General features: G+C 54.3%; 1 long non-coding RNA gene across 2 annotated transcripts; it reads right to left on the reverse strand.

The window, feature by feature from the left end:
• Positions 1-5,826: 5,826 nt before the first annotated feature.
• On the reverse strand, positions 5,827-10,490 carry LOC113603207 (uncharacterized). 2 transcript variants are annotated; one of them, XR_008290330.1, is made up of 4 exons: positions 10,421-10,490; positions 9,908-10,060; positions 9,174-9,269; positions 5,827-8,178 (listed from the first exon to the last, which is right to left on the reverse strand). It is a non-coding gene; the product is annotated as an uncharacterized LOC113603207 (long non-coding RNA). The 2 variants fall into 2 exon arrangements; XR_003424747.2 differs by lacking the exon at positions 10,421-10,490 and adding an exon at positions 10,280-10,400.
• Positions 10,491-11,256: the final 766 nt, after the last annotated feature.

The raw sequence follows: 11,256 nt of genomic DNA on the forward strand, positions 1-11,256 counted from the left end.
GAGAGGTTAGCCTAGCCAACGCATACTCCATTAGATAGCCACCAGCTCTATCGGGGAAATGAGGGGGTGGAGAGGGACGCGGCCCAGAAGCAGAGAGGGTGAGGGGTCCCTGTGGAGGCCCGAGCAGGTGCACACGGTAAAAGCAGGTGTAGACCGGGCCTTGCATGCGGGCTCAGGCAGGCTGCGGGGGCCGCCTTGCTGAGAGTACTGGGCGGTGGGCCACCCGTGGGCCTTGGCCGCCGGCCTGCCTGGCTCCGGCCCAGTGTGTCCCGAAAGTGGAACCGACCCCCGGATGGGACAGCGCCCGGGTGCCCCCTACGCGGCTTTTCTGCTGGTGACTGCAGAGAAAACCAAAACACAGATACCTGTGGGACTGCGGCCTCAGCAAACGGCTCTCTCCGGCCTTCATCAGGGTGACGGGAGCCCTGAGCACCGCACGCACGGGGTCGGCCACGCCCTCCGCCCCGCAGGGGTCCATCTGGGGACTGGGCGCTCGGAGGACTTGGGGGAAGGAGAGGTGCCCCGAGCCCTGCAGCCTCCTGGCCGCCCACGTCTGCAGCCGTGCACACTCCCACGTGTATACACACACGTGCACACAGACGCACATGCACAGTCACACGCGGCCTGCACACGTGTACTCACACACACAAAACATACACAATCACGTATACACACACACACCTACACGCACGTGCACACCCACGCCTACAGCTGTACACTCACAGACACGCCCACGCACACTAGCAGCACCAGCACTTTGTCCAGTGGCCCCTGTGTGCGTCCCAGGTAAACGGGAAGGAAATGCACTCGGGCCCCGGGCCCAGCCCCAGGCTGCTGCTCGAGGAGGGGTGACCAGGGTTCCCAGGAGGCCGCGGTCAGCCGGGGCCGGGGTAAAGGGTGCACAAGTCGGCTCACCTGGTACCTGCCCTGCACCCAGCGGGCCGGAAAGCCACCCCCTGGCTCTCTCCGTTTCATTGAGGCCGTGCTTCTGGAAGGCACCGGGGCGTCCAGGAGCACTGGAGCAAAGGATGCTGAGAGTGAGCCCTCGAGGGTTCAGCAGGTCCAGGTGACACGTCCAGGCTGGCTAATATCTTCTGTGCTCAGAGTGGAGCCATCTAGAGGAGGGTGTGAGTTTGTCCTGGGGAGACCCTTGCCGTGTTGTTCTGTCGAGCTCACAAGCATCACCCCTCCAAACACCATGACTCCCGAGTGTTTAGGTGTCACTTGTCAGGGCGTGCTGGGGTCACAGGGTGTCTGCCACCTCTGGAGAGCATGGGGGGTGGGGGGACTGGGGCCTTTAGCCCTGGAACGGAAGATCCTCACTGGTGGCACCAGGGGCCAAACCTCGGGAAACAGTCTTTTCCCCAGGGACACGCTCACCTTAGCGGCAGGGACAGACGCGTGGACTCTGGCACCTTCTGCCTGGCACCCTGGCTCCCCCACAGGGTCAAGCAAAATGCCCCTCAGTGCCTCTGCCGTTGCTTTGACGTGAGCAGTGTGGTGCTGTGGCCCCGGGTCTGCAGAGACCCCCTCCTGTTCCGAGGGGCCTCGGAAGGACAGTCGGACCTCTGGGGGGGGTGGGGTCAGTGCTCCGGCCCCGGCTCGGGCCCCGGGAGCAAGGTGGGCCAATGCTGGAGCCCACGATTCCGCCTGACCCCTGGCTTTCCTGGGACAAATCCCTGAGCCGGACTCTTTGGGAAGAACCCCTGATGGCTTCACGCCACAACCTGGACTCCGACACCGCAGATGTCACCTGTGTCCTGCTGTGTCACGGCCAGTGATCAAGGGCCCGCGCTTGAACTCCACGGGTTTCTCCAGGTATGAAGTGAAGCCTTTGGACGAGATCGTCTCTGAGGGTTACTGAGTTCCAAGATTCAGATCCCGTTTTCTAGGCCAACAAGGAAACTGTTACAGGAATCGCGACCCCCAGCATCTTTACAACCAGGGATTCCAGCGCTCACAACCCTAATGATATTCCTTACCGACACACGTGCGCACACGCACGCGTGCATACGCGTGCAAACACACAGAGGCACACATGGGCACACACGCGCACAAACATGCATGCGTGCACATGGGAACACATGCACATGTGTGCACATATACACATACGTGTGCAAACATGCACACCTGGTGCGCGCACACATGCATGCATGTGCAAACACGTGACACAGAGGCACATGTGCACATGCACACACACGTGCAAACATGCATCACAGAGGTACACACGTGCAAACACACATGCACACACGTACACAGGCATACACACAGGCACACATGCATGTGTGTATATACACATACATGTACAAACACACACAGCAGGACATGCACATACACACATATATGCAGACCTTTGTGCACACACACATACACGTGCAAACACGCATGCACAGAGGCCCATGTACACCTGCACACACATACACACATGCACCCACACACCCAGCAGGCACACTCATGTGCATGCACACGTACACCTGACAGTTTGGCTAGAGCGTCTGCTCATAAAGCCTGTTTCTTAGTGTTCCTGAAATTCCTCATCACCACATACAAATAAGGGTAGACATCGAATAAGCCTAGTTCAGAAATCTATCTAAAATTTATTTTTAAAGAAATCTGTTACGTTCTTCTGAAATAAATACCCTTCTGTGAGAGCAAGGACTTTCAGAAACCAAGTTTTGGCCTGGAATTTCTTCATTACTTCGTGCATAGAGACGTGAGTGCCACCTATGGAATGAAGCGACAGCCGTAGATTTCCCTGAAGTGAGGATCGTGGGGGGAAACGTGGGTGCGGACAGAAGGGTGGCCCGGACCGAAGCGGGCATTTCAACTTTTCACGTTTCAGGCTGCTCTTGCTGTGACATAGGATTTCTTTTCCAGGAAGTTTTGGATTTTATCATATTTCTTAGTTTATATTATAAATTCAGTGAAATTTATCATATGAAAGATCTGAACTTCTGAAAAGGAACAATGGATCCAAAAGTAAATAAACGAAATCTTCCACAATTGCAAATACGAGAGAAAATAATTACAAGGGTCAGAGCTACTCAAAGCCGAGAGGGCCTTGCTTTAAACTCCAGTGTCTGTATCTTTACCTCCGCAAAAACGAAATTACATACAGATGTTTGATGGTTGCAGATCGCCCCCCCCTCCCGAGTACAGTGAAACAAATAGCGAATTTCACTCTGGGTCTTTCACCTTCTTTGTTTTCTTTGATCTTCTTCCCGGCCTTCAACCGAAGCTGTAAAGATATAACGTGTTTCTCCGCAGACCATCTCATGAAAGGTTTCTCTCTCCTGTGTCTGCTCTCCCCCCTCCTGGTCTGGGGTAACCATTTTCTTTTCATGATGAAAAGGATTTTAATTGCAGTGATGGGAGGGAATGTGTAGCGCTTTATCTGAGGCCTTTCTGCTAGTAATATATCTTTAAGTTGCAAATATATCCAGCTTGTAATTTAAATCGTAATTGTACTTTCTATGGAAGATTCTGGGATGAAAAGCAGAGGGCAGCCTACCACACGCAAATGCAATCACACACAGACACACACACACACACACACACACGAAGAAAAAAAGAGGAAAAAAGGATGAACCGAATAAAAACAGCTTGTGTCAGTCTTAAAAAAAATCCATTTGTGATCACAGATGAAACATTTCCAATCTCATAATGGGTAGATTGCTTGGTTTTATTACCAACCATGCAAAGCAAGACCTCATCAAAAGGAGAGCCGTGCCAAGGTCCCAGTTTTCCATTAAAATAATTTCAAAAAGCTTTTTTTCTCCCACTGAAAGAACCCATTTTGCAAGATGATTTAGCTCAAAATCTGCTGGGAGTAACCCTTGACATAAAGTCATATTGTGTTGGAGTTTAGTCCTAAATTCATACATCAATTATTTACTGTCAACGCCGATTGTATAAGTGTAGAAAATTACTAGGAATGATATTTTCTCTCAGGCAGAAAAAATGTGATACAGCAGATAGAACGCAAAAATGTGCCGCCCACTGTCCGGAGCCCGGAATTATTTATGCATTGGAGAACAGTGTGCTGAGCAAAAGGCAGAGACAGAGGGGGAGAGAGGGACAGACGCATTATTTTAAACCTTTCATAACACCCATAAATATTTCATAACAAATAAATAAAGAATGTCGGGCTTGTGTGGAGACAGCTGTAGACGCACGGTTCAGTGCTCCGCCAGGCTCGGGGGACCCCACGCTTACCCTCCGTTAAGCCCCCATTCCTGTTTAATCATCCACTTAGTGCATTATGGGTAGAGGCGCTCTCCAGGTGAGCGGGGCGCTGAAGGTGACGGCCGTGGAGGCCACTTCTCGTGCCCTCTCGGTCTTCTTTCTTATTGTGTTTAGACAGAAAAAGAAGAAAGCAGGGGTCTCCTTAGCCAACGTCCGGTCTAAAGGTTTTCACACCAGTGCCGCTAACACGTGTTGCCTCGAAGATTCCCCCCAAATAAAAAATAACAATTGTATATGCCCGTGGAACCCACGTTTTGAGATTAATGACAATTGAAGCTACGCCACAGAAGGCTTTCCTCAAATACAACTACTGCACTCAGTGAGCCCCAATGTGCCCTTTCTGACTTTTTTCCTCCCACTTCATCGGGTTTTAAATCGATAGGAACCTTTCATGGCAAAAACTGCACAGGCAGAAACATCAACAGAACAGAATTCGCTCTTGTATAAGTGAACTCTAGCAGGGACGTGTGCACGCGTGTCCAGGAGGGACGCGTGTGTGGGCGTGCATGTTGTTGTCCAGTATGGTGGCATCTGGGGATTGACTGCTAGGACTTACACAGTGTTCAAATAGGCATGTGTCCTGGGGGGCCTGGTGGCTCAGTCAGTTGAGCGTCCGACTTCGGCTCAGGTCATGATCTCACAGCTCGTGAGTTCGAGCCCCGCATCGGGCTCTGTGCTGACAGCTCGGAGCCTGGAGCTTGCTTCGGATTCTGTGCCTCCCTCTCTCTCTGTCCCAACTTACTTGCATTCTGTCTACGTCTCTCTCAAAAATAAATAAACATTAAATTTTTTTTTTTTAAATAGGCGTATGTCCCGTGTGTTCTGTGTGCCTGGCGTCTGGGGTTTGCCAAGGGGCAGAGGAGGGGGCAGAGCTCGCACGGACACCTCTTTCTGGGCAGAAGAGCGTGGCCATGGCTCCTTTAGCCTCTCAGAGCTTGAGGGACTCACTTTCCAGCACCTAGTTCTTACCACTGTCCTGGAAGGAAAGAAGGGGTTACCCTGGCTCACTGTACAGATGGAGAGCCACAGGCAGGTGCAGGGGCTCGGGCTAAGGCGGGGCTTGGTGGTGGGGCTGGCAGTTCCGTCCCGTAAAGACTGTGACTTCCAGAAGGACCACAAGCTGGGAAACAGCCTAAACTGTTAGTGGTGATGCTCAGAGGCTCATCTGACCGGGGGTTCTAGCATTCGCCTTGGGGACACTCTATAGAGTCCAGATCGCTACAATGACCTCTCCCAGACTCTGCGACAGGCTGCATCCACACAGGGCCGGGGCCCAGGGCTGACTCGGACATGGAGGGGGTGAGGCTAGGAGGGGTGAGGCCCTCTGGCTGCGGGCATGGGGAGCCGCGATCACACTGATTTTCTATTTTCCACGTGCAAGCAGAGAGATGGTATCCCAGGGCCCCTCTGTGGGGTTTCTCGCGGGTCTCCTGGATCCCACCTGTTCTGCAGCAGCATCGGCTCCCTGGGCTGGGGGTGGGGGTGGGGGTGGCGTGGGGGGAGGGGGTTGTTGTTCTGGGAGCAGATTCTTCTCGAAAGCCAAGCTTGCAGTCAGGTCCTCGTATCTGACCCAGCGATCTTACGGGGCCGTAGTTCCCTGTTCTGAATCCTCAGCTAGTAAGAGCTAGAAAGCCTTCAGATAGCAGGCAGCAAGACTGGCCTGGAAGTGAGGTCCGAGCGGCTTTGTCATTCTGCCCCAGACTGTGTCAAGGACGTCTGCCCCCACTTTCCATTCCGCTGTTTGGCCCACCCCTTGACAGAAAACAAATCCTGTCTTCTCTGATTTTAGGAAGCAAGTTGCATTGTGAAAATCCTTCCACTGAGTCATAGTCGCAAGTTTTAATAAACCTCTCATTATTTATTAAGCATTTGAGGATACAGCAAAGATCCCAAATAACCTGCTAAATATTTATTTTATTAATACCTAAGTACACATTTATTTTTCACTAATTATTGCACACATTGCCAAGGTTTATTTACAGTGAGTTCATCAACAGTAATTCTAAGTTTAGAAGAAAGCAAGGCACAGACATCGAGAGTTAGTTTCCCGCAACCAGAGGAGAGCACGCAGGATTTTGTCAGCCCTGGGCCCCTCACGCCCCCCCCCGTCCCGACACCCAGGGCTGAGCCATCATCGCTTACTGGGACGCTGCCTGCACCGGTGGCCCCAGAAACTCAATTCACGGAACGGCATCCTTGGAGAGAGGCAGATGCCAGTCCAGGCTTAGCAGACATCAGGTGGTGGCGAGGGCAGGTGCGGGGTCGGGAGAGAAGACGCAGGACAAAGCCCGGAGGGGACACTGACCCGGCTTCCGGCTCCCGAGGGGACGGTCCCCACGCTGAGTTCCTGGGCTGCTCCCAGCCCGGTTTACTCCCCACGCTGACGGACTCCACAAGCCCCCACGCGGGGACCCTGCCCCACGTGCCCGCTTCTCCCTGCTCAAGGCTCAGCTGCCGTGGGCAGAGCGCTGGGCAAACGAGATCTTCCTGAGCACGAGTTTCACACACTGTCAGCCGCACCCGTTAGGGGCATGTTTTGCTTTTGTTGATTATTTACTTCCATTTTTCTAAAACAAGAGACTTGATTTTCAGAATATTAACTTCGATAATAGAACATCTTAGAAACTTGGTTGCACCCTTGAGACCACTCAGTTACTTCCACGTATATCATGACACGTTTGTTAAGTATTTAAGAGGAAATCAACCATTTTTCTGTAAGTTCACACGCATACATGGATGCCCCGTGGCTGTCTTGGAGCCATGTTTCTAGAAAACAGAGCGTGGCGACATTTTCAGTGGCATCTAAACTTTGTTTGCTCGACCTCCTGCCTGGAAGCCTTGGTTGCGGTCACGCAGGCTGGGGTCAGGCGTTCCCTGAAAATGCGAGTCTCTCTGTGTGTAAAGCGATCTCATTTCAACAAGAAAGACACCCCCAGAACTGATGTGGGGGTGACCCCCTCAGGTAGTCAGGGTCTGAATGCAGCCAGAATTTTCCAGAAACTGTTGTTCACAGGCGTGTCCGGGGCGGGGGTGGAGGAGTCCTGCCCAGGCTGGCCGCTCTGAACGCCCCACGGAGACCCCGGGGAGTCAAGGCCACAGTGGGGACCCTGGCTGCTGCCTTTCTGGACACCGGTGGCGGTCAGAAACCAGAGCCGTTTTCCAGCAACTGTTGAGGGTGCCCTTGGCCCAGCTGCTGGCTGGGCAGCACTTGGCCCACGGGGTCACCTCCCTCAGGACGCAGGAAGCCGGCGCCTGCTCTGGGGCCAGGAATGAGCCCCACGGGCTGGAGGCTGGATCTACAGCCGGCGATCGGCTCCAAGGACTGCCCCTCGGGGGGCCTGTGGCCAGTCTGTCCCACGGGCTGAGGTGGGAGGCATCGAAGGAGGCTGGCCTCACCTCCCACATGGGTCTCAGAATCAGACACTAACCAGAGATACTTTTAAGAGTGATGAGTCGCAACACGTGCAATCTCTTTCTTTCCTGGTGAAAGAAAGCGTTATTCTATGTCCTGACATTAATATTTATTAGTTCTACACGAATATTTAGTAGCGGATCTGGGGTGGCAGAGCACCGCCCCTCCCCCGGTGGCGGGGACTCCAGACTTAGCACTGACATTTAAAGAGTGTGGCAGACTCCATTCCTGCCCTTACAACAAGAAAAAATGGGACAACTTGAAAACAACTGCTTCTCTCAGACTCACCCGAGAGCCCAGCATGCAGGGCGAGCCAGCACCCTGAAACCTTGAGGGACAGCCGGTCTGGGAGGCCAGGGTGGGCAAGGTGGGTCTGCCTGGAGAAGCTGCTGGAGCCGTAAACTGGCAGGAACTGGTGGGCGGTGCCTCGCTGGGCTTCTGGGAGCCAGGGGAGGGGGGGCTTTCTTTCCAGGAGCCCTGAGATCTCCTCAGGAAGGTCTGAAGAAGATGCCCTTGTGGTTCTGCAGTGGGAGAGAAGAACTGGGCTGTGAAATATGTCCAGAAAGTTCTCTGTGACGAAGGGAAGACATCTGTCACATTGGGAAACGTGACACGTATCCACCTTTCCCAAGAGCAGCGTCCCAGATCCCGGGGGAGGGTGCTCCTGGACTCTGGCCCCCTCGAGTCTTCTGGTCTCAACCAGTGGAGAAGAAGCTGTGGGAGAGAAAACCTGTGTGAAGGTGACACCCCAGACGCCCCGACCACTGAAGGACGTGCCCCACCCCCACGCCTCAGCCCAAGCCAACGCGGCTCCAGGAGGACCACAAGCGTGGCTCACAGCCGAACATGCTGCAGACCCAGACGCCCTCTTTGGGAGGAGCCCTCAGCCAAGCCACGTCAGGAGGGACAAGGCTAGAGACACCTTAGGCAGAGACCAGCCCCCAGCCACGCCGGCAAAGGCCTATTTCCCTCCGACTGGAGACGACAGGTCTGGCTTTAAGCAAAAGATGACAAGGCATGCCAGAGGGCCGGAGAAAACATAGTCTGAAAACACAGCGAGCTTGAAGACAGGGCAACAGAAAGTTCCAAGGTGAACGCAAAGCGACAGAAGAATGGGGGAAGAAGCACCGTATCCAGGAGCGGAAGGGAGGGAAATTCTCAAAAGGCGTAACATCTATAACTGCAGTTGCTAGAGAGAGAAGATGGGAGGGGGGGGTGGCGATCACAGTGAGTATCTGGAGTAATGGAGTAATGACAGCCAGATCCAAGAAGCTCAGTGACCACGACGCACTGAGCACAGCACCCACCAACTGCAGAAAAACAAAATCACAGAGGAAACCTTGAAACGAGCCTTTACGGGGACAAGAAAACAGCCAGAGAAGAACGAGGGTCACAGAGACGTCTCACCTGGAGTCGCTGCAGCAGGAAAGAGATGTTAAGTGGATGACGTTTTTAACCTGTTAGAAGAAAAAAAAAAATCCCACCAACACAGATTTCTATAACCAGTGATACTCACCTTCAAAGGTGAGGGAAAAGAAAGACCTTCCCAGGTAAACAAACAACGAGAGAATTTGTGAAAGATGCTCCCAGGAAATTCAAGAAACAAAACAAGCTGTTCAGGGAGAAGGAATGATCAAGGTCAGAGTCTGCACAAAGGTTCAGAGTCCAAGCAGGAATAAGGGGACGTACGTGTGCTGGGTGATTCCAACAGAGGGAGAGGGGACGTGAGGGACAGCAGTGTCGCAGGGAGGCAGAAAGAGCTGGTGTTCTCCACCCCGAGGCAGGTCCCTGCTCTGCCACCCACGGGGCAATGGTAATGGCAGGTGGGCTTGGACGTCGACTGTCAACTTTAGGGAAACCTCTACATGTTGGGAGTTTAATCAATACACCAAGGGGGAAGACAGAATCAAATAAAATCCTCAAGTAAAACCAGAGAAGGCAGAACCAGGAGCCTCTGGCAACGAATACAAAACAGCCACCCACACGGTGGATGGTGTCCGATCAGCTGATGTTGGCACCTTGACCAAGGATGGGATGGAAGGAGGGATGGAAGGAGGAGGAGCAGACCGGGCTGGGATTTCAGGTGTAGACACCAACCGCCCGCATCAATAATAGATCCGGGAAGCAGAAAAGTGAGAAGGGGCTACTTGAGGGTTCACGTGCAGGGGATTCAAGAAATCTCACCCTTGTTCAGGGCCAGGGACAGAGGCCAACACGGGTCACGGGGAAGGCGCCTGGGGGTGGCCGCACCTGGCAGCTGGGCACGCCCGAATTAAGAAGTCCGGGGCAGGGGCCAGGGAAGGTCTTCTCGCACATGTTGTCCTCAAACTGTAGTGACCACACGAGTCACTGAATGTACTTGGCCGTCATCCTGGGAAACGTGGCCCATCTGGAGCCCCAAATCTGCTTAGGACAATAAGAACCCCGAGGGGAAGTCCGGGCGCGGGAACAGGAAGCGCCGGCCGGGGAGACGGCAGGTGCCCGGAGAGGGGAAGCCCCGGGCCCCACTTGGGGGCTGGGTCCTCCGTCAGCCGACAGAGCCCGGCCCCCAGACTTGCCAGAGCTCGGCCGGCGCCAGGCCCACCGCCAGAGGTCCGGCCCCCAGCCCGTCTGTTGCTTTACATCAGTAAGTAGAGTAACTCGTGGGCCCAGATCAAGTGTCCGTCAACTCGCGTCACCCTAAGCCCTCCTACGGCGGATTCCGGGCTGGGGACGCACCCGGTCACCCTCCCCCTGCAACTTCCGGCCGGACGCGCCTCTCACCAAGCAAAGCCGAAGCCCCGCGTGAGGGCAGCACCGTTGGCAGGGCCCCCGGGGAGCCCAGGCAGGGCGGGGGCGGCTTCGGTGAACACGTGGTGCACGTGTACTTTCCCGCCGTTAAGTCACGTGGCGCACGCGTACCCACGATCCTTTAACACGTGGCGCTCACACACCTAAACTCCGTTAAATCACGTGGTGCTCGTGTAGCGACGATGTAAGGGATGCTAAAGCGACTTGTCAACGACCGAGTAGTTACCGTGTGTTCCTTCCGGCAGGCAGGTAAACAGTCTTACCTATTTTAGCCATTTATGGGAAATGGGCAGCGCGTTTCCTAGGATGAGGGTAAAGTACAAACAGCAGTTTTCAGCAGCCGCTCCTGACGGTCCCTACAGAAACGGAAGTAACCTGTACTCTAATCCAGGGCTCAATGCGAGAAAGGCGTGTAAGGTGGGAAACACGTTAACACCTCTGACAGTCGTCTGATTAAATTACTAAATACTACTATTTGCGAGAAACGAATTCATAAGCAAAGCCCGAGGTCGGATATTTGGAACGTCGCCACACCAGCAAGGGGTGAGGATGCTCACCCCCCTGAGTGAGGTCCGGGCTGTGCCAGGGGGCTCGCGGGGGCCCTGCTGGGGCGGCAGGCGGGGCAGGTGGGTGTGATGCCCGGTTCCCAGGAGCCTGAGGCCCCCGCTGCAGCCTTCACCAAGCCCGGTCCCCTCAGTGGGACAGGATGTCCGGGGACTGGGTGTTTCCCTTCCCGCGGGTCAGTCAGACCCCGGTTCGGTCCCCTTTCCTGGGGACAGACCTCGTGAAGGACACAGAGCCCCTGCAGA

This window comes from Acinonyx jubatus, chromosome A1, assembly GCF_027475565.1.
Source record: "Acinonyx jubatus isolate Ajub_Pintada_27869175 chromosome A1, VMU_Ajub_asm_v1.0, whole genome shotgun sequence".
Taxonomy (NCBI): Eukaryota; Metazoa; Chordata; class Mammalia; order Carnivora; family Felidae; genus Acinonyx; species Acinonyx jubatus.